Source organism: Bombus terrestris, chromosome 11, assembly GCF_910591885.1.
Source record: "Bombus terrestris chromosome 11, iyBomTerr1.2, whole genome shotgun sequence".
Classification (NCBI taxonomy): domain Eukaryota; kingdom Metazoa; phylum Arthropoda; class Insecta; order Hymenoptera; family Apidae; genus Bombus; species Bombus terrestris.
In genome coordinates this window covers 5,095,588-5,108,913 of record NC_063279.1, presented here as the reverse complement: position 1 = coordinate 5,108,913, position 13,326 = coordinate 5,095,588, and the positions used below count along the sequence as shown (strand labels likewise).

Sequence of the window (13,326 nt, the reverse complement as noted above, 5' to 3'; positions counted from 1 at the left end):
GGGGGAGGGGTGATCTATGCGTTTAATTAACCATAGAGACGCTCCTACCAACTCTTAGCCGCTCTTAGTTCGAGCTTGCTGGAGCTCGGTGGCTGCAGAGGGACAGGGTGGCGCAAGAATAAAAGAGCGAAAGAGCAGGGGAGAAAAGAAGCAAGAAAAAGAAAGGATTTAGCTATCGCCGGCGAAATTAACCCCGAGGAAAAACTTATAATGTGTCTTCCCCGGAAAAGCAGCTCGAACGTTGCGAGCTCGTGCCGATGCTTTCACCGCATTCGTCCTGGATAATTGATTCCAAATATAATTAATCGGTGACATACGGATAAAAGCACTGTTTTCGCATCGTTCTGGAGCATTTTTTTGGACAAGGTTTTTACTAATGGTTCTTTTTCTGAAAATTGTTCCAGATTTATATTATGTCGGGAATTTTATTCATATTTCGTAAATTGAGTTGTTTTGGAAACGTTTTTCTGTCTTTCATTAGTATCGCTGGTTTCCTGTACCCGAAGTCCGATGACATGCTGATTTAGTATCACGCTTAATATCACTATATCATCACACGCTTGATATCCCTGCATCCGTAGCAAGAAAATCATTAGAACAGTTTTTCGAAGGGATACGATTTGTATCAGGAAATATTAGACAAGAAATCGAATTACGAAGATTTCAAGTATACCATTTCTTACTAGATACTACTAAAAATACAAATTCATTTACGCGAAAGAATTATTCTAACGTTTACAAAAATCTCGATTTTCACAGTCATTCGTAAAATAGCATATCGAACGATTAGCTTGAATTTGTTATTAGAAGTCAGAAACTTATAAAATTCGTTCAGGTATTCCTCTTCGAATTTCCCCGGCACATCAAACCAGACGTAACCACGTGACGATCATTATACGTGTTGGCTACCTCGAACAAGCTTCCCTCTCGTTCATCTCCAACGACATACATCAACTATAAACCCAGTAGCTGCACGAACAACAGAGAGCCCGGTTATCGTTATTACCGCGATGATGTGCCAGTGCCAAAAGACGACTTAATTCCGCCACGGTAATCCGACAATTGTTTACACATGTTCGTTATTTACGTGTAAATAACATCACACTCGAGTGTGATCGAACATCACACTCGCCGAAAACGCACGATCAGCCGCATATAATCACAGACACGCGTATACATAGCGATATTCGCACACCCATGTAAAAACTGGCCCAGCCCCCAGTCGCAGCGGCCCCAACCTTCTCGTCGTCCCACCCGCGACGATGATATTTTGAGATTTCTTTGGCTCTTGTCTCCGAGTCCCGCGATCGCGTTCCGAGAAAAGGGAGGTTAATGAGACGGCCGCGGACAGTTATAAATGAACGATAAGGCGCACGCCGGATTCCTTTAATAGCTGGTGCAAATTTATGGCCGCCGCTAAGGGACGTCCGCTAAGGGGTTATAGATTGATTGGTCGTGAAATCGGTTTTAATCAATCGTGTGTACCCTCTGAATTATACGTACGCCCGGCGGAGTTAATTAATTCCAACACATCGGTCGATCGCCTCCTCCCGCTCGTTCGACGCCGCGGCATTAATCTGCCCTTTCGTTACATTAATTTGCCCGGCTGATAACGTTGCTCCTGGCCGCTCGTATTTTAGCAGAAAGAATCAGAACGGTCAGAAGAGAAGATAGAAAAGGGAAGGGATTCCGTGTGAAAGAGATGGAAAGAAGGTGCCGGATGCAGAGTTTCAGAGGAACAGAAATTGGGATTCCTCCGCGTGTACGTTGTTCCAAGTCAACGTCACGCTCGTTCCTCGTGACGGTCGTCGTCCAGTCGAACGAGGAACGAACACGACGAGGACCCAGCGTCGATTCGGCCGTGACGCGAGGCCAATTATTATAATTACCGGAATTCACGGTGCGCAATTAGGCCGGGCAAAGGACAGGAGGCGCACGGTTGCGTGTATCGCCCTTCTCTCCTCCTTTATACCACTTGATTTTCATCCTTGCGTGCCGTGTATCGATTATAAATACCACGACCGCGTTATTACACACATGTGCAATTACACCGGCAGCTCTCGCTATTACATTATCTTCGGCTTCGTTACGTTTCGTTTTAATCGGTTCGAGAGCCGACTCCACGCGTTCCTCCGGAGGAGGACGATCGCTCTCTCTCCGTGAGCGCCAGATTCCAGTTAGCTCCGTGGAATTTAAGTATCGCGTATGCGTTCCCCAGGATCCTTTCGCGGCTGTTCTATCTTAATTACCAGGCTGATTAATAGTCACGCGTGCGGCTAATTAATCGACCGCTTTTGCCAGTCTGGTTTCACCCAGGCCAGGCTTGCACGAACGCCAGGGCTTCTTGTCGGTTTGCTCCTTTCGTGGAGATCGAATATTTTCGTCGAACCAACCAGGTATGTATACTTATCGGTACACTGAAGATCCTTATGCAAATTTATATCTTCGTGGACGCAATTAAACAAATAGAACTGAAATAGAAACTCGTTTCGCTTGTTACAATCGAGATTACAACGAGCACCGTATTTTGAATATTTTATATATTTTTCTATATTGTATCCACTTTGTGTAATTTCTGTATCCTTAAATTTGTCATAAATGGACAAAAGTTTGCAATCCACTCGTCAGAGGAGAAGCGAAAAAACGAAGGAAGAACGAAAGGGTCACAGTTAGAAAGAGAATACGCGAAGGAAGAGAAAGGAAGAATGAAAGGAAGGAAGGATGAAAGAGACGAGAGTTACCTGTGTTCACGTGGCATGTATACACGGTGTAAACAGGCACGTCCGTGTGCTCCCGCGTGGAGCAGGAAGTGTCTCGTAATAAAAGAGTGACTTCCGTCGGTGAAACAATACCGTCCGCGGGATTACCTCGTCCACGGCTCGGTTCCATCTCCTCTGCCTCGTTACCTTATCCAGCCGCTGTTAATTTGCGTCGAAAGTAATTTAGCGCCGTCTCGTTGTCGCTTTTGTTATGATTCGCCGTGCTGTCCCTCGTTGGCAAGCGACCGAGGGGACGACAGCTTTGTTCTTTTGCGCGGGAACGAACAACATTCGAGGAACGATACGAGGAGTTGAATTTCTTCATTTTTCTTTTCTTTTTCTTTTTTTTTTTTTTTTAAGGGAGTTTGGTAAGATGAAAATTTCGACAAAATTTGTTGTAACAGACGCAGCTATACAGTTCGTGGAAAGACGCGATTAAAATATTCGCGTCTATTTCCGCGTAGAGAAATTTCGATGGATTTATGGAAGAAATCGTGGTTTAGATTAATTGTTTGAACGAGTGAAACTTGAATTTGGTTGCTCGAAAAATAAATATATTTTGGATTCCTTAAACGTCGTGGAAAATTATGTTGGAGAAATTGACTTTGTTTTTGAAGGAATACGTTTTTGATAAATAATATGAAAATGTTATATTTAATGTTGTAATATAATAAATGTATATATTTTCGTGAATTTTCCTCCTATTGTTATCGTATAACTTCTCTCTTTTCGTTTTAAACATCGCTTTTCAATTCTCCATTGCCGAGTCTCACGCTCGTTATTTTGTAAATGATCATCCACAGGTGTTGAATTTTGTACTAAAGAAACTATTTAAAAGAGTGACTCGGTGAAATAATTGGTTGGCACAGGATTATTATATTCTCACTTCTTCCACGTCCTCGGCCAATTATCGTGTGCCAGTCGGAGATATTTTATGTATGTTTATCGCGTTGTCTATTTGCCGTTAATTTCCATCGAAAGTGATTTATTTTCTCGCTTCGATAGAACCTCGATTAATGAATTCGACATTACGGGGAGGACGAATACTATTAAGAAAATCGTGTCGAGTTGTAGAACATTTTGTATCGTCTCAAACACGTTTCTCAGTCTTTTAAGTATTATATCAACATCTTGGATCTACTTAATATTTAAACGAATCTCATGATTCAGGTTTTAAAACAAGATGATGCTTTATTTTATATCAATCCCGCTGTATCTGATTTGGTATTTAAATATCCGTTGAAAACTTAGATCGTAGTCTATATGATTCATACCGTTGAGAAGTTACCGAAATTAAAATAAAAATTACCTTGTTTGATATTTCAGAATTCAATAGGTCAATTAAATGTCTCTATTCGGCGTCTAGAAACTGACTCGTAATTTATAAGTTGCAGCACACGACAGTGGAGTTACTTTAATTGTCATGTTATTGCTATTGGCAATGAAACGTTTCTTTACAGCCAAAAATTTACACGATACATCGAGTCTGTGGAATTTATCAGTTGAAATTATTTCAACTTTTGTATAGAGTTATAGCCAAGCGAGCGTTGTCTTTGCCCAGGAATAACGCGGATAATATATGAGAACAATTGCTTCTTAAATGGAGGAAGAATTAAGTAAGAAATAATGGGATAATGGAATAAGTACTACAACTACACAGTTTCTAAATTACCTAGAATGGCAAGTCCAAACGTTTCACTTTCGTACATTGTTTTCTTCTTTTCTTTCGCTCGGGGAATCGAGACGGTAGCTAATTTCTTCGTAATTTTTGCCATGATACAGCTTCCCTCTAATTTTTTGTTTCTCGAGATACTATACCGTCTTAACGCGTGTCAGACTTGAAACTACTTGATGATGTTTCACTTTATCGTTGCTTCTATTAATATCAATATATTTCTTATGTTTGTTTGCGAATCGAATCGGAATTCTCAAACACGAATTTGTTAAAAGTTACAACAAGAGTAACAAATAATCGGACTCATCGCCTTAACTGTAACAAATGTTAAAATTAATTTAGATCCCTCGAAAATACATAAACATCGTCAGTCTGGTTATATCAGTCCTTACATACTTAGACTAAATAAATGATATCGCTGTACAACGTTCATACTTAACACGCACAACTTGCATTGCTCGCGACAAGTTAATAAATCAGAGTCAAAGACATCGGATTACCAGCGTGTTGAAAGCAAATTTAACAAATTCCAGTTCCTTCCGAATATCGCTACACAGCCATCAACCTTGTCTCCATCTAATTTCGTACGAGTCGTGTACGTACCGATTATACGTAGAGCGAGACACGCGTCTCGCCGAGACATCGTTTGCGATACGTCCCGTTTCTGAAATCACAGGGTCCCGCGTGATCGATGCCTTTCTCGTGCTCGAATAAGCGGCGACGTGTAATCACTTAATCCAACGGTGCAATGGAAACGCGGCGGAATCGTCGTGATCGCGAAGGACCAAGATGGAAGAACGGCGAACGAACGAACGAGAGAGAAGAAAAGGAAGAAGAGAATGGTTACTCGCACGAGGCAAAGGGACTATCGCAGCGAGAGGACGTTCTGCTTTATCAGTGCAAATGGGATGCCAGCGTGTTTCCATTAATTCAAATCGCGGAGTAAAATCACGGCGCGGAATGTCCATTAAAGTCAAGCGGGGAGAAGTCGTTAGCCTGTTCGTGGCGACGTAAAGTGCCGGGCGTTACACCGTCGGTGTCGCGTTTTAACGCGGAAACTCGAGAAAAATGCGTCAGCCAGGCCGAGGTGAGAGAAAGAGAGAGCTGTTTTTCTTCGTAATAACGTCTTTTAACGATCAGCACCGGTCGGTAGATTCTCCGCCGCGAATCGAGTACCCGCGACGACCAACTGGGAACGCGTTGGAGGAAGATACGCGAAAACGCCAGTCAGCTTTATCTTAACTCTCGCGTTAGGCTTGTCCCGTGTTGCGCGACCTCTTCGTGCTTCGTCCAATCTTCGACGAACGGTTTAATTAGCCTGTAAACCGCGAAATACGAGTCAGATCATTTTCCAGATTCGAGGAGCAGTCGATGAATTAATCTAGGTTCGTTCTCGCTAGAAAGTATCATAGCGGTCGGAACGATCAATTTTTCATAGAATTTTTATAGATTCGCAATGATAGCTATTCAGGGATTTGAATATTTTTTTCATAGAAATTTTATAGACCATTTTTGTAAACTTTCTCGATGATAGATTTTTGAGAATTCGAATATTTTGTAAAATACGTACGATGGAATCAAGGTGATTTCCTCTGATGATAGCTCTTAAGGGTTGAGAAAAATTTGAAGTAGATTATTCCATAAAAAAATTACCATATTTTCACACTTCAATCTATAATGAATAACAGAAATACGACTTGATCGACTTCTTTGATCATCCGCGTTCCAGAACATAGCGCGCCATGAAAGAAAAACGAGTTCATCGGAGTGGAGAGGGAAAAAAATGTACGAAAGCTACGACTGGCAATGATCACGCAGCATCTTATGGCTATGACTACGACTAGAAAAAGATCACGGCGAGTTAGAAGAAGAACGAGAAAACAGGTGGGACGTTACGCAGGTACTTTGGCGAGGGTTTTTTCTCGCCACGCGAACACGAAATCGTTTAATTCGAACAGGTCGCGCGGCGCGTTCGAGAGGAGACGAACAGGCCCGTGAAATGGACGTTCCGGTTTATCCGCGCGCTTCGTGCGGCTTGTTTCCATTAATTCGCGTTGCGCGACGAACTCGTGCTATAGGAATGCCCCGTTCGAGTCGTTAGGAGGAGAATGGCAAAACGAACCGGGCTAATTCACGACCTTGTCGTTGGATGCGCCTGCAGCGAAATATCGATTATGAACCAACTCGAAAAAGACGATAAATTAGGCTCAATTACGCTTATTAACCCTCGTTTAGATTAGTCAAGTTACTTCGATTCAAGTCGCCCGAATTATTTGATCATACTTAACGTTCATGATACGTTTATAACTACAATTAACATTCATATAGACGTAAATTCTTTTTTCGATAACATTTTAGGCATCTATTTTACATTAAGTATTCCGTCGAATTTAGGATACTTGAACAAACGATTGCAGGCAAAGTAACTTCGATTTAAATCTGCGTTCATAGGAATTATTTGACGATAGAATAGGTTCAATCGACCATCGGACATTGATATCTTTCCTTTCGTCTTTAAAGATCATAGCAGGTCTTCGTTGAAAGAGCGTGGAATGTGTTTTAGCGAGGAATTTTTATTTTCAAATTCCTCTTAAAACTACTTTTATTATCATCGTACGTCACAACCTTGACTCCGTTTCAATTATAAAATATTTTATTCGAGCTTAATTCTTTCATTATAATAATCGAGACTAAAAGGGTGCAATGGAAATGAATTAACTGGACTGGACTCGTGCTCGATTCATCGATGCATAAATGAACCATAATATCGTATCAGTAACGATGCTGTGACCCCTATGAAATCGATCTTGCCATTTCAACGTTGGCCGCTTGTCGTTTCTCGAGTTATAAGCTTTAAAGAAGATTATAACGCATTGAAGTTACTCGTTCGTACGATTTAGGACAATCGCGATAATTCGCGATTATTTGCGGAGAGATTTATGATGACAAAGCGGGATGAACTTAGAGAGCAAAGTTCAGTCAAGTAGGCCATGAATTTCACTTATGCATGGAAAAACTAGACCCGACTATGGTGGAATGCGATCGAAAGCGTTGAGTTTCTTTGGATAATTCGAAATACAAAAATAGCCACGTATCTATAGGTTAAATCTAATTAAAGAGCGTATGCATACGAAGAAGAAATATGCGACGTCCGGCGAAATGTGCGAAGAGTGATAAATGAATTCGTCCAAAAACATTGGTGACAGAAAGGAATGTCGCGAGGAAAAGTTGAAGTTGTTTTATGAGACTCGGTTTTTGCAGGCGGTGGCATTAAGGAGATTTCAAGGTTATTAAACTTTTTACAATGAAAAACGACTTTTAATATGCACGACTGCAGTTTACATTCGAATGGGTTTAATGACTACGGTCGTTTAAAGTCAATCGAGGCCACGATGAAAGATAAAGCGATGGTGTCATTTTAATTACCATCATTTTTTATACTTTAATGCCGGTTTATTAGAATTCCGAGCATAGAAATCTGTAGCTTTTAATCGCGATTCTATGATAAAAAAAAAAAAAAGAAAATAATAAGCCTCTGATTAACATTCTTGCAAAGCAGATCGGCGTGCAATTATCTTCTTAGTATTTATGCAGTGTGACATTCTAAAACCCGGTGTTATTCGTAACAATCATTTTTCATACAGCGTTCAATGAAGATTTATGTGACACATAAATATTGAGTATAAATTCGGAATATTAAAGCACCGAGGTGGATATTAATTTTGTTAGCTACGACTGTTAGAACAAATATGTCAAAGTCGAGAAAACTCAGTGAATCGTAGAAATTGTGAAAATAGTCGCCAATGCAGTTGAATACTTCTAGTTTATATCGCGTCATCCACTGTCGTTACTTCTGAATGATTATTTCAAGAGAAACGAAATCAAATGGAAGATTCAACATTTAGCACAAAATATTCGTTTCGTTCTTCGTAAAATCAAAATCAAACGGATTTATACGACTGACGAATCTCTCGAAATTAGGAATTACTGTTTCAATTAATCACAGTGATCATCATACAATCATAATTACAAATTAAACAATTCGAAGATAAAGAACTTCTCAAACGAAGAAACAGTTGCGCAAAGTTTGACGATGAGTAATTCCGATTTTATTGTAACAAATTAGCTTTAAAAAAATCAACCTTATCACGCGATGATCATAAACAACAACATCTTGCGCAACCTATTAATTAATTTTCATCCTGGCAAGAAATAAGCAAATGTCTGACCATTTCAGGTATCTACTCACGCATATATCTAACAATCCGTCGTAATCTTTTAATCAATTTACATTCCAACAAAACTAAGCAGGTATCTGACCACTGTAGGTCATATCTACTTAAGCAGGTACGTCCAGTATTATCGTAGAAAGCAAATGGATACAAGTTATAAATTATAACACATCCCAGAACATAATACTCGACAGGATTACATTTCAACAACCCTTAGAAATTCTTCAGGTAATCAACGCTGGCAAGAATCCCGTAAAACTCGCGACGATAATTACAGTTAATCCAGTGGGAATAATTCGCGCAAGATGGCGGCGACGTTGAATTGAATCGGCCGCGAGCGGAAATATTCATTTTCCGCTGGCGAAATCATTTATCGTGACCGGTGCACGGCCGCTGCACGCGGAAGAAATTTACCGCAAAGGAAACAGATGCGTGCCCTCGTGCGCTAGCTTCTTTCCTTTTGATATTTCTTCTTCTCCTCGTGTTCGCGTTCGAGCGAGCTTCTGCGATCGCGCTCATGCGTGAATACGGAATCGCTTCATTTAAGACGCGTTGCCGTGTATCGCGGCGGCTTCGAGAGGCAAGAAGGCGAAAGAAAGAGAGAGAATGTAAAAACCGACGGTTAAGGACATTTCTATCCGTTGCCGCACGCTGCTTGAACAAGCATGTACCTCCTATGGGTTAATTGAAAAGAATTATTGCAGCTTAAAGTTTAATGATCGGTCTCCTTTGCCAGCTGATAGCGATAACCCTTTCCTTCTTTCGTGTTCATCTCCCTCGTTTTCCTTTTCTTTTCTTTCTTTCTTTCTCTTTTTTTTTTCTTCTTATTTTCTTTTCAATTCCAAGTCGAAGAACTTGAAAAGTACACGGTGAGTGTACTTGTACTAATGAAGTTTATCGAGACAGGTTCTTCGTAATCAATCGATCGTGACAGGTTAAGATGTAGACGTAATTTTCCAAATTAAGTTTGACAGCTTGATGCATGTACATATGGCTGTTTTTTCGCCGTGGAAACAGGTTGGAGAAGCAATCGTTCAGAAATTGTTGTATGATTTCGTTCTGAGAGCGGAATAATAGAAATTGTATATGTATGATTTTTTGGGTGGCAAGATGTTAGAAGTTAATTTGACGAATATGTCTTGTGTGCGCAGATGAGTCTTGTTCTTGTATGTGAGATATTAAGTCTTGTTTCAGGCCTGTATAGATATGCTTTTCTCGACAGATATTTCGTATCGTATATGTAGCTGATATTTATTATTAACTTTTAATTTACAAAGCAAATTACGATATTACAAATATACTTTATTAAAAGAATCGCTCCTTCTTTCAAGAAGACAAAGGCAGAAAAATTGTAACTATAATACTTCAATACTTAAATACATATTTTCCTATTCGTTATTTTATTTTCTATTATCCATTTTGTTCTCTCGCTTGTACTTCAGCGTAACCATTTTACAAAACATCGCTAACTACAAACGAAACGAATAAAGGCTCTCATCGATCTTCGTCAAAATTAATATCAGCGCATTCTATTCTAGAACCAAGGTAATCAGAGGCACGTACACCATAGTGTGTAATTTCGTGCAACAGCTGAAACTTCCTACGAAAAATGTAGCTGACACTTTACACAGCGTACCAAATAAATTAAGAATCTAATTTGTCAGATCCCGTTTCAGAACCGTTTGATATCGAATCATGGGAATAAATCGTACAAATTATATCGACGAATCGAAATACTTTCACAATACGTACTCGTTAAGCAATAACATCGAAGACAGTAATTACAAAACTTCAAATAGCCGATTTACATCATTCCAAGAATCTCGCCAAGTATATCCAGATTTTTGTCGATACTTATCGAGCCAATTTGTACTTCGGTAAGTGGAATAACTAGTTTCACGCGTGCACCTCCCAATATACCAACCCCTGCAAACGAAATCATTCACTGTCTAAAATCCTTTCAGCTCCAAAACTTATCTCGTTTTACATTACCAAGCTCATCACACCGCATCAATTCTACATCATCATCGATCACGACCTACTACAACATTTGACTAAAAAGATCATTAAGAATAATACTTCAACCCCTGTAACTCCATTTCCACGAAAAAAAAGTAACCTAAAGAAAACTGATCAACCTAAATCCTCGCAAAAAGAGTAAATGCGCACTAAGATTGCAAGACTAAGTCTACACGTATAATCGAACGTACATATACAGATTCTTATGAGTAGGCTGCTAATTTTTATGCAATCTCATATTTTTATTAACACAGCTGAAGCAATGGAAATCGTTGAATCGATGAAACGTTATGGCAGGTAATATTTTCTCTATTTTTGCATTGTATATACGTGTTGCATATTTTTGCGATACTAAATTTTCCATAAATGCATCAAAATCCACGGTTTATTTACGAGTGTACGCATTTCGATCATCGAAACGTCCATTCGTCGGAACGACAGTTCCAGTAAGAGGACGCGTGCACGGCAGTTACAGCCCACCGCAAACCTTCTCTGATCTACGGCAAACCTCTTGTCCAAAGGTTCTCCGGTAAATTCGCGCGGAAGTCGCCTCTCGATAAAGACGAGCAAATATTGCGCGCGTTGTTCACGCGTGGCGAAAGATTACCGATGGCACGCGCACGGCCAAGCATCGCGAATTTAAGATTCCGGCGGATGCCAGCTGGAAAACGGGTCCACGATGCTCCGAATGGACGAAGCGAAAGAAAACAGTCGAGCCAACCGACGATCGTGACTATTAAACAAAAAAAAAAGTCAGGAAGATCTGCGTAAACGCGGAATGGTCGGAGACGAAACGCTGCGCGATGTGCTTTCGTTGAGAAAGGATAGAGAGATACGAAGGTAAGGAAGGCGCGTTCCGCTTTATCAGCGCGCGCCGCATGCCGCGGCGTGTTTCCATTAATTCGCGTCGCGGGGCAAACTCGTGCCGTTGGAATGCCCGTGTTGAGGCCGAGGAGAGAAGTCGTTAGGCCTGCGTGCCGTTCGGCCGGGCAACCGGTTTTCCCATCGGTGATTCGTCGTTAATTCGCCGATGGAGAGTAAGTAATCGCACGCGTACCAACGACCACCTCGAGTGTGTTACACGGTTACCTTCGCGCCGCGCCTACCTCGGGGTTGTTCCGATTTTCCTCGGCGATAAGCGCCACCACTTCGACGCGGGACGCGAGAAATTCCTTTGACCCTTTTTCGGACTCATCGGGAATCGCCGCGTTCCTCTTGGCGCGATTCCAACGCGTGCGCGAGGCTTAACCGCTGTCATACGTCGCGCTATTTTTTTTCTTTCGCACGACCTTCCGATTACACTTTATGATTTGTAGAATTGTTATTTATTCATTGAAATGCGGGATCTATAATTGTATACATGCATATACATATGTAACTTGAAAGATTGAAAAGATTAAAAGGTATATACGTCACTGAATTCTGAAAAGGTTTTTTCGCTTAGTTTGTTTCTCGTTGTTTGATACGTTGTTTGATGATTCTCGAAGGCCGTGTGCTAATAGTTAATCGACAGGAAGATTCGGATTCAAACCCCAATTTGCCGTTTCAATCGAATTAAGTTTAATTATGATTTAATTATACGGAGTATTATTTCCATGGAAACTTCAACACATTCCTAGATTTTTGTTACTTCTTTAAAAGAGACAATGATCGAGTGTTCAGGTATATATATCGTGTTAATAACTTTTTAATATTAGCGATTCCACTCACCAGATAAGTTCGCCAGCAGAGAAGTAGAGGTTCCTTCTGCAACAGAGGCACAAACTAAATATGAAGTGATCATATAATAATGTAATTGTTGGAAGTAACATAAGATTCATACTAAGATAAAAATATCATGCTTACGGAATTACCATATCCAATCTATAGCAATACGTATTTACTAATGCAGCATTGGTTGGTTAATGAATGTTGTGACGCGATCTTGCTTCTCCCACACGTAATCGACGCATATTAATTGTAGTTTAATAATACCAACACCTTACTCAATGTTTAAAACTTGCAACACGATGTTATGCAACTTTATTACGAACGCGTTAAACTGTTTTAAATTAAACTGTAAGAAGAGAATTAAGCGAATCTCGCTTTAGGGACGTATTGGATAGTTTTCATCGAATAAGCGATGAGATAAGGAAAATGGAGCTTCGATGAAAATTGCGAAGCTCGCGGACTTGGAATTTTGATTAAAAAATAAATTAGTCTTGAACCATTGGATTAAAACAAGACTCAAAATAGCTGGAAGTAAAATACGTTACTAAAAGATTCACGAAGCTATTCTACAAAAAGTATCTAGTATCGTTTGAGCGGCGAGAGAACTGGCGCCGCGCACTTCATATTTTCTTTTCTTTCCGTCTCTGAAATTTTACAACGCTTCGCTGGTCTTAAATACACGTTGACACTTGTTCGAAAAGGTGGACTCGCTTATCCGGAAAAGCGAGCAACTGCCGAGCAAAATTGTTAAATATGCCAAGAGACACTCGCGTGGCGTGCACGCACGCGCGATGCCGTATTATTATATTTCACTTCGCGGCGCGCGGAAACCCCAGAATAATTTGCACGAATGAGCTGTAATTATTTAAGGGTTTGCATATGTAAGAAGGGTGGCGGCGACTAACTAACAGCTATAGTTATTTTAGCCACA

At 40.4% G+C, this 13,326-nt stretch overlaps 1 protein-coding gene across 6 annotated transcripts in view; it reads right to left on the bottom strand.

Annotated features, from left to right (window-relative positions):
* The window catches only part of LOC100650490 (zinc finger homeobox protein 3), a 403,793-nt gene that overhangs the window by 247,252 nt on the left and 143,215 nt on the right, over nucleotides 1-13,326 (bottom strand). For all 6 annotated transcript variants that reach the window (XM_048410380.1, XM_048410379.1, XM_048410378.1 and 3 more), the window contains one exon: nucleotides 12,396-12,431. The gene's annotated coding sequence lies outside the window, so the exon portion shown is untranslated. The remainder of the gene's footprint in view (nucleotides 1-12,395; nucleotides 12,432-13,326) is intronic.